This window comes from Sturnus vulgaris, chromosome 18, assembly GCF_052056855.1.
Source record: "Sturnus vulgaris isolate bStuVul1 chromosome 18, bStuVul1.hap1, whole genome shotgun sequence".
Classification (NCBI taxonomy): domain Eukaryota; kingdom Metazoa; phylum Chordata; class Aves; order Passeriformes; family Sturnidae; genus Sturnus; species Sturnus vulgaris.
Window position 1 is genome coordinate 3,969,235 of NC_142260.1, and position 13,519 is coordinate 3,982,753.

The following is a 13,519-nucleotide window of genomic DNA, read 5'->3' on the forward strand; positions in this document are numbered from 1 at the left end:
TAAGTAATTATAAATGGTACCTTTAATGTTAATATTTTTATCTTTTATGCTTTTAAAGAAATTCTACATTTTTGTGAAACTAGCTTGTTTTCGCTAAAAAAAGAGATGTAGATGTTGATTTCTGATAGGATGATTTTATATCACTGAATCTCTTGATTGTAAAAACTTGTATCTGTGATCAGGCAGTTGGAATAGATGGTCATTGCAGGTCACTTTCAACTGAACTATTCTATTTAGTACATTTATTTTTCAAGTTTTGGAGGACAGAAAATCAGGGTTATTTTCAAAAAACAGTTCAATATTCTAATAGAGTTGGTTCATCCACCCTCTTCAGCCTTTCTACAATAGTGCTTCAAACACAGCAAAACCTACCTCAGCTGTGAATTCATATCCAGACTGAATAAATGCATTTTATTAATCCATTATATTCTTAGTTCTCTCTCCCTAATTTAGGTGTGATTTCCAAATTTGCTTTTACGCTTTTTTTTGGGGTTTTTTTTGGAAATGCTTCAGTGGAGAGATGAAGTTGCTTGCCACAAAACAGGCTGAAATAAACACACAGGCTTTCAACCTTCAGGGAAAATGTGTTGGATTTGCAGGATAAGCATGAGAGCAGACTTTAAACGTGATAAAAGGAACTACATAGCCCACACATTCAGTAATTCATCTTTGTGCATGCAGATAATGTGCTGTGATTGCCACAACCTCGACTTTCCATCCTGAACTTCCTGACATAGGTGAATCTAACTTGCTCCATTCCTCCCAGGCAAACAAAATGATCTATTTTTAAAATGATTTAATCAAAGGAAGTTTTATTAAGAGGAAAGCTGAGATGCAAAAAGGAAATACATCCTGCCATGCAAAATTTGGCTCCAGCCTGCCCGCCACCTTGAGCTAATACTGTCCATGTCTACATTTGCAAGTGGTGCCGTGCAGGGAGAGCCAGTTTGCCTTTGGTGCCAGGAACCTGATGTCCACACTGCCTGTGAGTGGGTGGGAAGGAGGGAATGTGCTTTGAACTTGCTCCAGTTTGCTCCTGTGAACTGAAAGCCCAGGAATAGCTGGGGCACAGGAGATACTCTGCAGAGTCTGTAGAGCACATCTTTCAGCTTTGTGTCTTTTGTGGCTGTACTCTCTGACCTGGGCTGGGTGAAACAAAGTAAGGTGAGAGGGAATGAACGGGAGAGTCCCTTCAAAAGCATATTCCTGGTATGAACTTGCAAACTCATAAAGATGCCTCCATTGATTGGATGGTTTGAAAAGTAAACATATTCTGGCAGACTATAGGGAATTAGTACCATCTGCCCTTTGGAAAGAAATTCTCTCTATATTCACTGATGCTTAAAAGAATTATTCCAGTATTTATTCTCTGTGCTAGGTGAGAAAGGGACACATGATAGAATATAAAGGTGTTCACAAGGGAAGCTCCTTGTGAATAAAAAAGGACTCACCTGGTAAATGATGCCATTCTGTTTCATGACTAACACAGAGGGTACATGGACAGAAAGGTGTCTCCCATATATGTGATTTTAGTATTTCAAAGTCTTCGCTATTTACCTTTTTCTAAAGCTGCAACTAAGATAGCTTTGCCTGATTTCAAATACTTTTATTCTTCATAAAATGAAAACTGATAAATTGAAGGCCTTGCATGAAATCCAGTACACCACTTAATTCCATAGCATTAGTTGCAGACAATACTATTGCTACCTTTATTCTTCTGAGTCAGTGCTGTAAAATAATGCAGTAGTGAATACAGAGAAATATGATAGTCCTGTAATAATGGTGGAACTGAAGAAGGGTATGTAATTCAAACACTTGTGAAAGTAGTAGAATTATGGGTTTCTTGCCAAGGCTTGTCTTCTGAGACTGTGATTGTTTACAGGAGTTGTAGCACGGAAGCCTGTGAGGGAAGATGAGATGAAGAGGCTGATTCTGCTGCCTCATTCAGATGAAGCAGGACTTGCTCTGAGCAATGAATGCATTCATTTTCATGAGGTAGTCTAAAAATGGACTACAAAGCAGGATGGAATGCAACCCTACATCTTAGTATTCAAACTCTGCTTAAACAACTGTCTGCACAATGCTGGATTGCACTTGGGTTTGGTATGGCTCCCAGTGGAAACCAGTAACACCAGTGTGTACCATCAGGGTGAGAACACAAAGCCACAGGCCATGGCACTTTTTACACAGACTTTACTTAAAATAGGTGAGTGGTCAGGTGAGCAGGGGGAATGAGCCATGTACAAATTTGTACCAAAGCCTTTACAAGCCTTAGCATGAGAGCTGCAGCATTTATGTAACTTTACAGATGAATATTGTTTGCCTTTTGTAAAGGAAGTCAATCTATAACCAAAAAGCTGTCTTTAAAAAAAAAATACATGTAAAATAAGCATTCTTTTAACCCAAACTCTCTCTCCCCCTTTCTGAACCACTTTATATTGTTGCTCCACATGTGTGGAGCTTCCTTTAGCACTACATCAGCATGTGTGGTGGTCAGTGGGAGTTTTGCCAGGGTGCAGTGTAAATCAGGTTTTGGCAAATGGTGATTGCAGATTATAGAAGGCTTGCAGCAGAGTTAGGAGCCATAACATTGAGAAAGTTGGCTAAGAGAACCAATATGTTTCTCAGAACGTAGCAGAAGCCCTGGAGCTGGGCAGTCCTTTACTCATTGCTGATTTTAAGATCATGTGGTGAGCAGCATTTGATTTCTTTGAGTTGGAGATATTTTTTTAATTCTGCTGGGTGTCTGTGAGCATCCTCAGCATCTTTTTTTTGAGAGAAAAGAATATAATGTAGTGTACCACGTTCTAAAACTCACTGACCCCTTAGCATTTGAGATTTGATCTTATTTTCATTGTATTTTGGGCCTGAGTAATTCTAACCATTGCTTGAAGAGTAAATGCTACTTGGTCTCTCAGGACCTTTTTTTTTTTGAAGAAAGGCAATGGTGTATGTAAGAATTAATTAATTCCCTGCAGGTTTTTGTATTCTCTTCAACTCTCAGTCTGATTTTCTGGATTTTTCTGCCTGTTCATATATATTCAGCAGCTGAGCAACTATGGTTTAAAAAAGTCACTGAAAAATACCAAAACTCTATTTCTCTCCTCCAACCTTTCAGAAGATACCTGCAACAGAGAGGGTCAGGAATTTTAATGCTAGCTGATTTGAGACCTAGGAGAACAAATAACTACATAGCATTTTTGCCAGTGTAATCTTTGGTCATTATTATTGATTGAAATGAAGCTTAAAAGTGTGTTTCTTCTGAAGTCTTTTGAAAAATGGTGGCTGTCAATACACTTTTAAGGCTGAAACATCTATCAGCAGCCCTGTAAAGATGGTGAATTAGTTCTGCTGAAGGACGTGACACCTGTGAGAACACCTCAGTGTGTCTGATGGGGAATCAGAGGTAACTTTCAAATTTTGGATACAAATGGAGGAGAAGAATAACAATTCCCTGTGATGTGCCAATTTATGAGCAGTGAGTAATTGCACTGTGCAGGTTAAAAGCACCTCATTTTTGAGAAAGCAGCAAGGAAGAAAGTGTAAAATTATGTACTGAGGTCTGACCCTCAAAATACTCAACTTCACAAAAATTACTCACCAAGAAGACCTGTAGAACTCAGAGAGAGTGTTTCCTGGGAAAAAAACCCTGAAAGTGCTTGAGTGTAACTTCTTGAGTTTCACAGGGTTATGATTTGATTATTTAGTTAGGTTTTTTCACTTTGAGTTGATATTTGACATCTGTCAAGTTGAAGGTCTTGCACAAGAGTGAAGGTTATTTTAGAAAAACTAGGTGTCACAGAAATAATTGTATGGTCAAGCTTATGAAGTATTGACAAGAGCATTTTTATGAATTTCTATTCTAGAAGGTAGCATTGCATATTTAAATAAATTTAAAACTCCCACCAAAACAACAAAAAAACCCCAAGTGCAAAGAATAAAGACAAGTAATTTCTGGTAATTCCTGCAGATTATTCTTTCTGATTTGCTTAATATTTTATGTACAGATAATCTGTGAAGTCCCTTGAAGGAGAACAAAAGCTTTAAAGATATTCTTAAGATATTATTGATAATATTCATAAATGTTATCAGTGAGGAAGTAAAAAACAATTTTTCCTGAACTTTGCCTCAATGAATAATTGTTGACAAAGGGCTCTATTTGTTGTCAAAGGACTAAATGTCACATCTTCTTTTTTCTATGGCTTGTGATAAGTTGTGCAATCAAAATTCTAGGGTCACTAGTTTTTTTACTAGGAAAGAGTTTATTATGTCTACGTGCCCAAATGTTTTCAGTTCTCCATAACTCTGATGGCACAATATGTGATGGAAGTAAAGGAAATCAAGGTAATCTTTGTCTGCTAATACAAACACAGCTGTAGCACCTCTTACTAATTATGTAAATACTCTGTCTGCACAGTTCAGGTCTGGAAGTAAATATCAAAGATGACCAGTGTTAAATGTGTTGTTTAGACTAGGCCCAGGGTTAGTTAGTTTCCTACTGAAGTTTTCAGTGCTTCTATTGACGATTCCCTCTTATATAAAAACAACTTAAACAGGTAATTCTTTTGCCTCTACAGCTCAATAAAATAAATTCAAAAGCAATTTCCTTTCCTCAAATACTTTTATGTCTTTAAGGAGTGAATTGCTGCATAAAACTACTGAGCAGGGCTGTGATTATTTTTGTCATGCCAATCTTTCTAGAATGGAAAAATATTTTAATTGTAGATCAGGCCCTACTGAAGATTTTTCAAATTAATTTATTACAGTACATAAAACAAATGTAATTTTGACTCATCCTGTGTATAAATAGCTTCTCTAATGTATTAGATTTTTCTCAATTACTCAGATTACTCATATGTTTCCTAGGTTATCAACAGATTTTTTATTTAAAGAAGAGGGAAGATTGATTCTGACATTTTCTCAGTTGTGTGCAATGACACTTTTAAAATCGTAACACTCTCCTGCCAGCTACGGATATTGACTCAGGCGTGAGATTTTCACAAGACATGCTTACTTTAGAGACTAGTTTGTCATGTTTCCATCTGTTGGATAAATATCTTTTTGACTAAGTGTAAAACCCCAAATACATGTCATCCCAGATGCTCGAGAAATTTTTCGCCCAACTGCCGAAAGGATGAGATGAAAAATCCTTTCAAAACACCTGCCAAGCGAGACTGCACAGTCCTGCCCCAGACAGCTGGAACAGCCACCTGAGCTTTGGAACTTCAACAATCCCAGTGTTGGAAACAGCAATCCATGAGACAAATCTTCCTGCTGGGGAGTGTTGGGTTACCCAGCAGGTGGGAGATGTAAATCAGGAGGCTGGAGGGAGCCGGGAGATGTGAGAATGGCACAGGCTTGTGAGCTCAAGTGCCCTCTGCAGCCGGGATCCCGGAAACCTGACCTTGGCTTATTTTGGATACCGGCTGATAAGAACCTTTTCCTTGTTGTCTGAGCACTGAGACTGAAGAAATTTACATTCCTCCTTTTTGCATTTTATCCTCCTGGCTGTACCAGACAGGACTGATGGGGGCAGGTGAGGCTGAAATCCCACTGTGCAATCTCCCTCACTGGTGTGCAGAGATTTCTGTCCCTCACAGGGAGTATTTGTTAGCTGGACCTTGAGAAGTGTTCCTTCAGGGTTCTAAGAGCAGTATGTTCACTTGTAAATACTCTTCTGTTTCCCTTTTCCCTTTCACTGAGTTAAAATGATGCTCTGGTGGCACAGTCTCTGCAGTCCTTCTGTTGTTACACTTCAATAGATGTGCAGGGATCTGTTGTTTAAATAGAGGTCTTCTCTGCAACACCCGTGTGCTTGCATGGATACTGGGTTTTTTCTTCCTTAGAAGTATTCTACCTATTGATGTATTTGCCTAGGAGAAGACAAAAGCAGTTAAAGCAGGAAGTAAACAAGAATGACAGAAGAATCATTTTATACTGTTGACTTCTCCACAGCAGGTTTGATGAGAGCAGATAACGACAATTTTATTTTTTTATTCAGTAATGAGTTTTACTTAATGTAGCCACCAGCAGACTTAGTGATCCTATGTCCCATTTTATATGGTGTGATTTTAACCATGCAGCTTTCCCTTTTTCTCTGTCTTTTTCAACTCAAAAAGCAGGTTTCTTTTATTTTGTACTTAAGTTTGATTTTGACCAAGGCAGTGAACAGCTGTGGTCTTGCTATAAGTTGCTTACTGTTATTTTCCCTATACTTTCCCAATCTCTGCCTGCAGAACAGGAATGTGAGACTGGAAGTGACTCATTAGATCACAGAATCCACCTCTCTGCTGCAGAATTCATCACATCTTATAAAGTGCCTTTAAAAACATCCAAACTTGGTCTTGAAAATGCTTTGTCATGCATCTCACCTGCTCTGAAATATCCTGCATTGTTTAAAAAATGCTGTTAATGAACTTGAAAGGCCTCAGCTCTCCTCACTGCTGCTAAGTGAGGGGTTTTTTTTCCCAAGATATCCACATGAAAATACGGTGTGGAGGTGTTTTTTTCCAGTTGCTCTTGCCAGAATGCTGCTCTGGGACCCCACTGATTACAAACACAATTATTTTGCTCAGCCTTCATGGCTAATTGATCTGTGCTTGGAAGTGTCTCCCAGCTTGCAAATTTGCTGGTGCAATTTCTTGTGTTGTCAGAACTCTTCTGGGGAGGTTTGTTTCAAATAAGTCTAGGATTTCTCACTGAGTTGAGTTATGGGAATGCACAAACTTATTTTGTCAGTTTATATTACATGAAGAATGTAGGGATAGGGTGGAATATCCAGGGTTGCTGAATGATATTGTAGTAAGGGAAGAAGTGTCTGGATTACCTGAGTATGAACAGACTGAGACTGATTACAAAGGCTTTGTAAATAGAAATATTTCAGCACATCTCAGTTGTGTGTTTGGAGTCAGCATTGCAGAATTCTTCTCGTCCACAGGAAGGATTTAAGTTTAGAATGCATTGAAAAGCAGTGTTACTGTCTCTATGATAGTTTTTCTAAATCAGTGAAAAGAAGCCTTTAAGAAAGATTCTATGATCACAGAATATTGAGTTGGAAGGGACCCAGAAGATCATCAAGCCCAGCTCTTAGGTGGATGGTTCACACCAGGATCAAACCCACAGTCTTGGTGTTAGCACCATGCTCTGACCAACTGAGCTCATCTCAGGGCTTTTATGAAAGGAAATAGCATGGCCCAAGCCTCTGTCTTCTGGCAGAAACAGGAATGACAAAAATCTCCTTAAAATACTCTTTTTCAGATTTTTTTTCCCTTCATTCACAAATTCTGTTGTATTCAGTGGTGAATTTCTAACTGTGCCCACTGTTAGCCATGCCATTAAATTGTTCTTTCTCCTTTCAGTTCTTATTTCCTGGACTGATACCATAACATTCTGAATTGATTCCATAATTTATGACTGGTATTATAAATTAAGCAGATTATTTTTAAATTAAAAAATTATTGTGTAGGTAGATTCCACCTTCATCTGATATTCTAAGAATCTACTATCAGCCTCTGGCAAGGGAGATCAAATGAATTTTTAGATAAATGCAGCACAAATTCCAGAAATACCTCTCTGGAACTCTAATATTTGATTCAAGTGCTAGTAATCATGGAGTTGTTCATGAGAGATTTTACTGATGACGTAGCATGGGGCTCTTTCATATATTCCTTGGAGTTCCTTACTGATGCTTTTAGGTCACATTTGCACAAATTCCTGCTTTTGGTAGGGCTCTGGTAAAGGCAGTTTGATCTAAGAGCATAGAAGGGGGAAATTTAATATTATAAATGGGGCTGTGTGCTCCCAAAATTTTAAAATGGCTGCTTAGGGCTTGGTAGCTGAGGAAACCTCCTCTGAGTCCAGTCATTCACCCTCACCTTTGTATCAGAATTGCAGATCCTCTTAATAATCACCTTAATAATAATCACTGTATCCTGATATCCGATTTTGGACTCTGCTACATTCACCGAGTCTCTTGGCAATATTGAATATTTTTGGCTGCAAGGGGCAGCAGCTGTAGAAGGAGGGGTTTTTGTGGGAGAGTTGCAGTGTCTGTTCATATATTATTCTGCCACATGATGTCCTCCTAAGCCAGGTTAGAATTATGGAATGCAGGCACTCAAACTGTGCAATTCTTCAGCATTCAGACATGTATTTGTAGAAAAGGTTTCCATCTTGTAGTAAATTATTACTCTCATAATATTAATAAGTAATACTATTACTTGTATACTAATATGATACTAATATAAGTAATACTATGACTCTAAACTAATCAGAAATACCTGGTCTGTAATTTGTTTCAGTTGCTTTATAAAAATAGTGAACATTTCTTCTGAGGCTGAGCATTATTATTACAGACTTATGATTAAAATCCAAAGCTTAAGAAACTTCTGCAGCATTTTCAATTTGTTCAGCTTAGTTTTATTGGTACTGCTCACCACTTTGTAGAAGCATTTTGTGCTAGTTGTGTATTTTTTGCACCTAGGCACATTTTGAATGTCACATGCATTACGTGAGCGTTGTAATTAATCTTATGAATAAATTACTTTAAACAAAATGTCTATTATTTAGGGTATGACAGAAATAAAGACTTTTAGGTACAGCATCCTGCTTTTCCTTTGTGTCATATTACTTGTTGCTTTAAATAACTTCTCCTGTCAAAAATTAGTGTGCTTTATAATGCTAATGTGTATTTTTGTGTGCTTAGGGCTGCACAAATGTCAGTTTTCTGCCAGTTCATTAATTTAGAGGGGATAATCTCCCAACCACACAAAGGGAGATATTGAAACTAGAGAAGTGGCCTTGAAGATTTTGATCATGGTGCTGAGCACCTGGTTCACTGGAGGTCAGTAGTGCACGGACTTGTCTCAGCTCTCAGCCTAGTGCTTCAGAATATTAACCAAAACAAGGAGAGAAAAATAACCCAGCTTTGTTTCCAGCACAGTCCCCAGGTCTGTCTTCTCTCCATACTCGATCTGTGTCTGCACGTTCCTATCTCTGTACAGGTGTGTGTACCTGACCGTAGAGAACCCAGCAGATACAAGGGAAACTTCACCCCTTGCTCATCTGAGCTTTCACTGTGTTAGGGCTTCACATTTACTATTTATAACAACACAGGTTTACAAGGTGGCTGCATAGGAGCAGAAAGAAAATTTTCCAGTACAGATATCTCAGCTGTTGAAAGTTTACTTGCAGATCTGGTTCTAATTATGTCCACTAAATTAGAGACTTGGACTTTTGACACACTGCAGGACTTGCTTCTGGTATGGAATTTAATTTTAACCTAAACTTCAGTTTAGGATTTTTAAATGGACTCATTCTTCAGTTAAAAAATTAGGAAAAGAGTAATACAGCAAATTATTAGGGAAATTAAAATAACTGTTTTCTGTGGAATACTTAGTAATTGGTCCATCCCTCTCTCTTGATTGCATCCAGTACTATTTAAAGTAATTATACTAATCATCACAGTATTTAGACATAGATAACATTCATAAAGAAAAATGAAAATTATGTTCTAGCATGGCAGTGAAATCTGATTTGACAAGTTAATCCAGTATTTATTTAATTAAACAATGGTAATAAAATATTTAATTGCACTTTAAGATTTCTGTTTCTGTCATTCAACCAGGCAAAAAATTCTGAACTCAAGGTATGTCAAGCAATGAAAATGCCTCAAGCACATCAAATACCAGCCCATTATACAGATTAATGAAAGAAACTGAGCTGCAATGTGCACAGGTATTAAATATTTAATTCCATTTCTGCTCTTTGAGTCTGAAGCAAAAGGGAAATATCCCTCTCCTCCCCCAGCCCAGCCCTGTTTGTTTCTGAAGAATGTTAATCAGCTTCCTAGTGCCAGCAGGCTACAATCACCAACTACTAATTAGTTTTAGATAATGATATTGGTAATGAGGCTCCAGTTTCTCAGAGGCACCCGACTGAGCTTGACTCAGGTTTATTCAGTTATTTATTAAGAATGTTATTGTGCAGTGTGAACAGTTTGAGCATGTTTTATGCCAAATATTTGTCTTTCATTTAATAGTATCAGTACACCATTTTAAAACAGGTCTTGCTGATAGAGCAGCTGATTTTAAATTAACTTTCCATTTAACAATGACAGCATTTGTCTCCTTGTTACTCCAATTGTTTGATTACTCTCTTGGACATGTTTACTACTCAGGCAATTATCTAATTATCTGAAGTAAAGAACACTTAATTGGGGAAGTTTTTAAATTAACTTCCTGTCACATTGCCTCTCTAGGAGGCCTGTTCATGGTCTCATGTCAAATGCTGCTATTTTTGCAAGACATAAAATTCTCTGCTAGATGTTTCACAAACGTGGTTAAAATTTGTTGGAGCTGCCAACTGTGAGGGGTAGAAAAACCAGATCAGTCTCCACTTCATGCAGAGCTGTTGGCAGGTGTGAGGTTAATTTGTATATTCCCAAAAGTATTTGTATATGAATTTGTATATTCCCAAAAGTTACCCTTGAAGTACTTTCCAGCATTGAGGCAGAGAAAGAACACCATTATCCAGGAGGTAACAAATACTGTGGAATGATGTCATACCTGGAGCTGTATTAGGGAGGGAGAAATGAGACATTTCAGCATCTACATGAGGATCTCAGTTTGCAACCACCTTTTTTTCTGGTAAGTTTACAGTGGAGGATTGTGTTTAATGGGTAAAAATATGTAAAAATGCCATGCCTGTTTCCTTGTAACATTCAATATTGAAAGTAAGACTACAGGAAGCACACATGTAATGTATTTCCTGGCATCCTGTCCTTGCTTCTGCTGAACGTTGCAGGCCTTTTTTGACCTTCAATCCCTTAAAAACACCAACCCACTGTCAGAAGATTATAGTGGAAGAATGTAGCATATTGAAACATTTTGGATTTTATGCTTTTTGTCTTTTCACGGCTGTCTTCTGCTTTTACATTTTCAGTATTTTAGAGTAAAAGCCTGAATTTTATTGATACTCCCAAAAGATCAGGTGTTAAAAAACATGATTTTTTTCAAAGTTTCATGTCTAAATTGCAGTTCTGAAAATACAAGTGCTTTCTGTTGGCATGTGGAATGCCATTTTTGGCTTGTTTTTGTAGTTGAAAGTTCCCCTGTATGATTAAAACACTCTCAGTTTTGACAAATTGAGCACTAGAAACTAATGGATTTGTTATTCTTTTGAGTAAATATGTGGAAAGAAGGTTTCAAGGCATATGTAATTCTATTTATGCCATCAAGAAAATGTGTGCTATTTCTATATTCCACTCAATAGAGCATCTGTCTGAGATGAAGAATACCTCGAGTTTTTGTTTTGGCTTCCAGTAAAATTTCTATCACCAATAACAAATGTAAGAATCATTAACGAGATGCTGGGTTGCTCTGTCACATGTAATCCTTCTACTGGGCCCAAGAAGCCTTGAATTATTTTCTTTGCAATAGTGCAGCTTCTGCTGAATGTTGCAGAATGGTTTCCAGCTTGCTGAGTTTAATCCTTTACTGAATTTTTTCTCATTTGTCACCTAATTTTGTTTATTAAAATATTTCAATTCTGCCTACTTAGCTGCTTTGTACTCTGGAGTTACATTTGAATGGGTCTGTAAAATGGAACATTTTCACTGGCATGTTCACAGAATAGCACAGTGATATATTAACATTTCTAAGAGTTTCAGTCCAAAGAAAATGCTGCAAGTCCTTGTTGTGAAATAAAGAACATTCTACCTGACACTTGGGCCAGATTCAACTAATAATTTGTGATTTTAGTCTTCTCATTTGCCATGGAATCATTGAAGCATCAACTCCTTTCCCAGATGTTTGGCTGTTATTGAATCTGTGCAGTGGTGGTGCCATGGTGGGTGTGATCAAAGGCTCTTTAGCTGATGCCTGCTGGGGTGGGCAGCACTTCCCTCCTTGAGCAAGGGCTGGCCTCTGGCAAGCCTTGGCCACTGACTGCAACCTCTGCTTTTATTCCAATTATTCCCAACTTGTTGTCTTTAGTGTTTTCAAGTGGAGGGCTGGGATGAACCGGCAAGTTAATTGGAGTGAAAAGGCAGACAAATTCTTAATGGTAAAGAAAGGAAATTGCTGTAGCTGTGTAAAGTGGAATCCTGTTTATAGCTTTTAACTGACATCTTGGCCACTGAGATCAAACAGATGGAGGCTTCACCCTTCCTGAGGAGATAAGTTATGATTTGGAGAAGCTGGCAGCACAGAGCTGTGGTGTCCCATGAGGGAGGATGGCCCAGGCAGGACAGGACAGTGCCCTTGTTGTCCCCAGAGCAGTCCCACATCCAGGCCCTGGGGCTGCAGCTCCCAGACCAGACTGCTTGGGCATTTAAGGGCTGTTGGTGCACCCAAGGAAGGTTTGTAAGGAATAGATACCAGTGGTGAGCTGGCACTTTTATACAAGTTTTTGTGCAGCTGGCCTTTGGCACAATTTGGAATAAATTAAAATAGTTTAAATTCTCCCTAAGAGAATTATTTCCACTTACAGATTAATAGAATACATTTTTGCCGTTTTCTGCTACAACATAGTGTATATTCTCACTGTGGATAATGGCTGAGTTAATAGACTGAATATAAGGAATTAAATCTCTCTATCAATATTCTTCAGTATTATGTGGTTTTGTTCTGTTATCCAGAGCACTATGTTAATACAGTCAGAGGATAAAATTGTGCAGACTGTTAAGTCCTTGGGGCTTTTGGCCTTGGATTCTTTGAATCACAAAACTTTTGATTGCAGCATGAACATTCTTCCAAAAAGTTTAGGACATTTCAGTGGTAAAATAGCATACAGAGTATTTCAATTCCTTATCATGTAGATTTCTCAAAAGCATGTAAGAGAAGAGTCATTAACATTTAGACTTTTGGTTGCTTTCTCTATAATCTTCATGTTCAAACAAAGTTTTGGATCATGATTTGATGTTCAGCCTCTGTTCTGCTCATGTGTACAAATTATTATTATATGTGGTTAGTTAGCTTGCTCAAAGAGGAACTGGGTTTTAGGTTAGGAATAGCTGGCCTTTGAGAGCCTGGCAGTTTAAGTGAAACCCAGGCTGCAATAAGGCAAATATTAAAATACAGATCCCTCAAAAGATTAAGTACCAAACTTCAGTAGTTATGTGAACAATTTTTGTCTGCCTCATAGTGTTTGTTCCATCCTCTAATTATATCTTGTGTTTAATGAGTTTATGTATTTTTGAGTAATGAATAAGTATAGAACTTCTTTTTATAAACAAATATTTTTTGCATGCTTAGAATATTTTGCTGAAAAAGTCTAGGCCAAAGTGAAATCCACAACTTTTAAATGAAGATCTGAAATATTTTGAAGACAAATTATGACTATGTCTTTGGAACTGCTTTTATGACATTTTTCACAGGAGCTGCTTCCCAGCCCCCTTTTAAATGAACTCTGCAGGGAACTATTTCTATTTGAATGTTTTGCTTTGCTAGTCTAATGGAGCTCTAAGTTCTAATTATGCTTTTAGATGCTGCTGCAATACATATACAAAAAAAAACCAGGA

The 13,519-nt window shown here is 37.7% G+C and overlaps 1 long non-coding RNA gene across 13 annotated transcripts in view; it reads left to right on the forward strand.

The window, feature by feature from the left end:
• LOC148221696 (uncharacterized) overlaps window positions 1–13,519 on the forward strand; it is a 32,846-nt gene that overhangs the window by 15,926 nt on the left and 3,401 nt on the right. For 12 of the 13 annotated variants that reach the window (XR_015807505.1, XR_015807504.1, XR_015807513.1 and 9 more), the window contains 2 exons: window positions 9,626–9,735; window positions 10,480–10,646. This is a non-coding gene — a long non-coding RNA (uncharacterized LOC148221696). Of the gene's footprint in view, window positions 1–1,882; window positions 2,207–9,625; window positions 9,736–10,479; window positions 10,647–13,519 lie in introns of all 13 variants that reach the window. The other variant, XR_015807512.1, reaches the window with a different exon arrangement.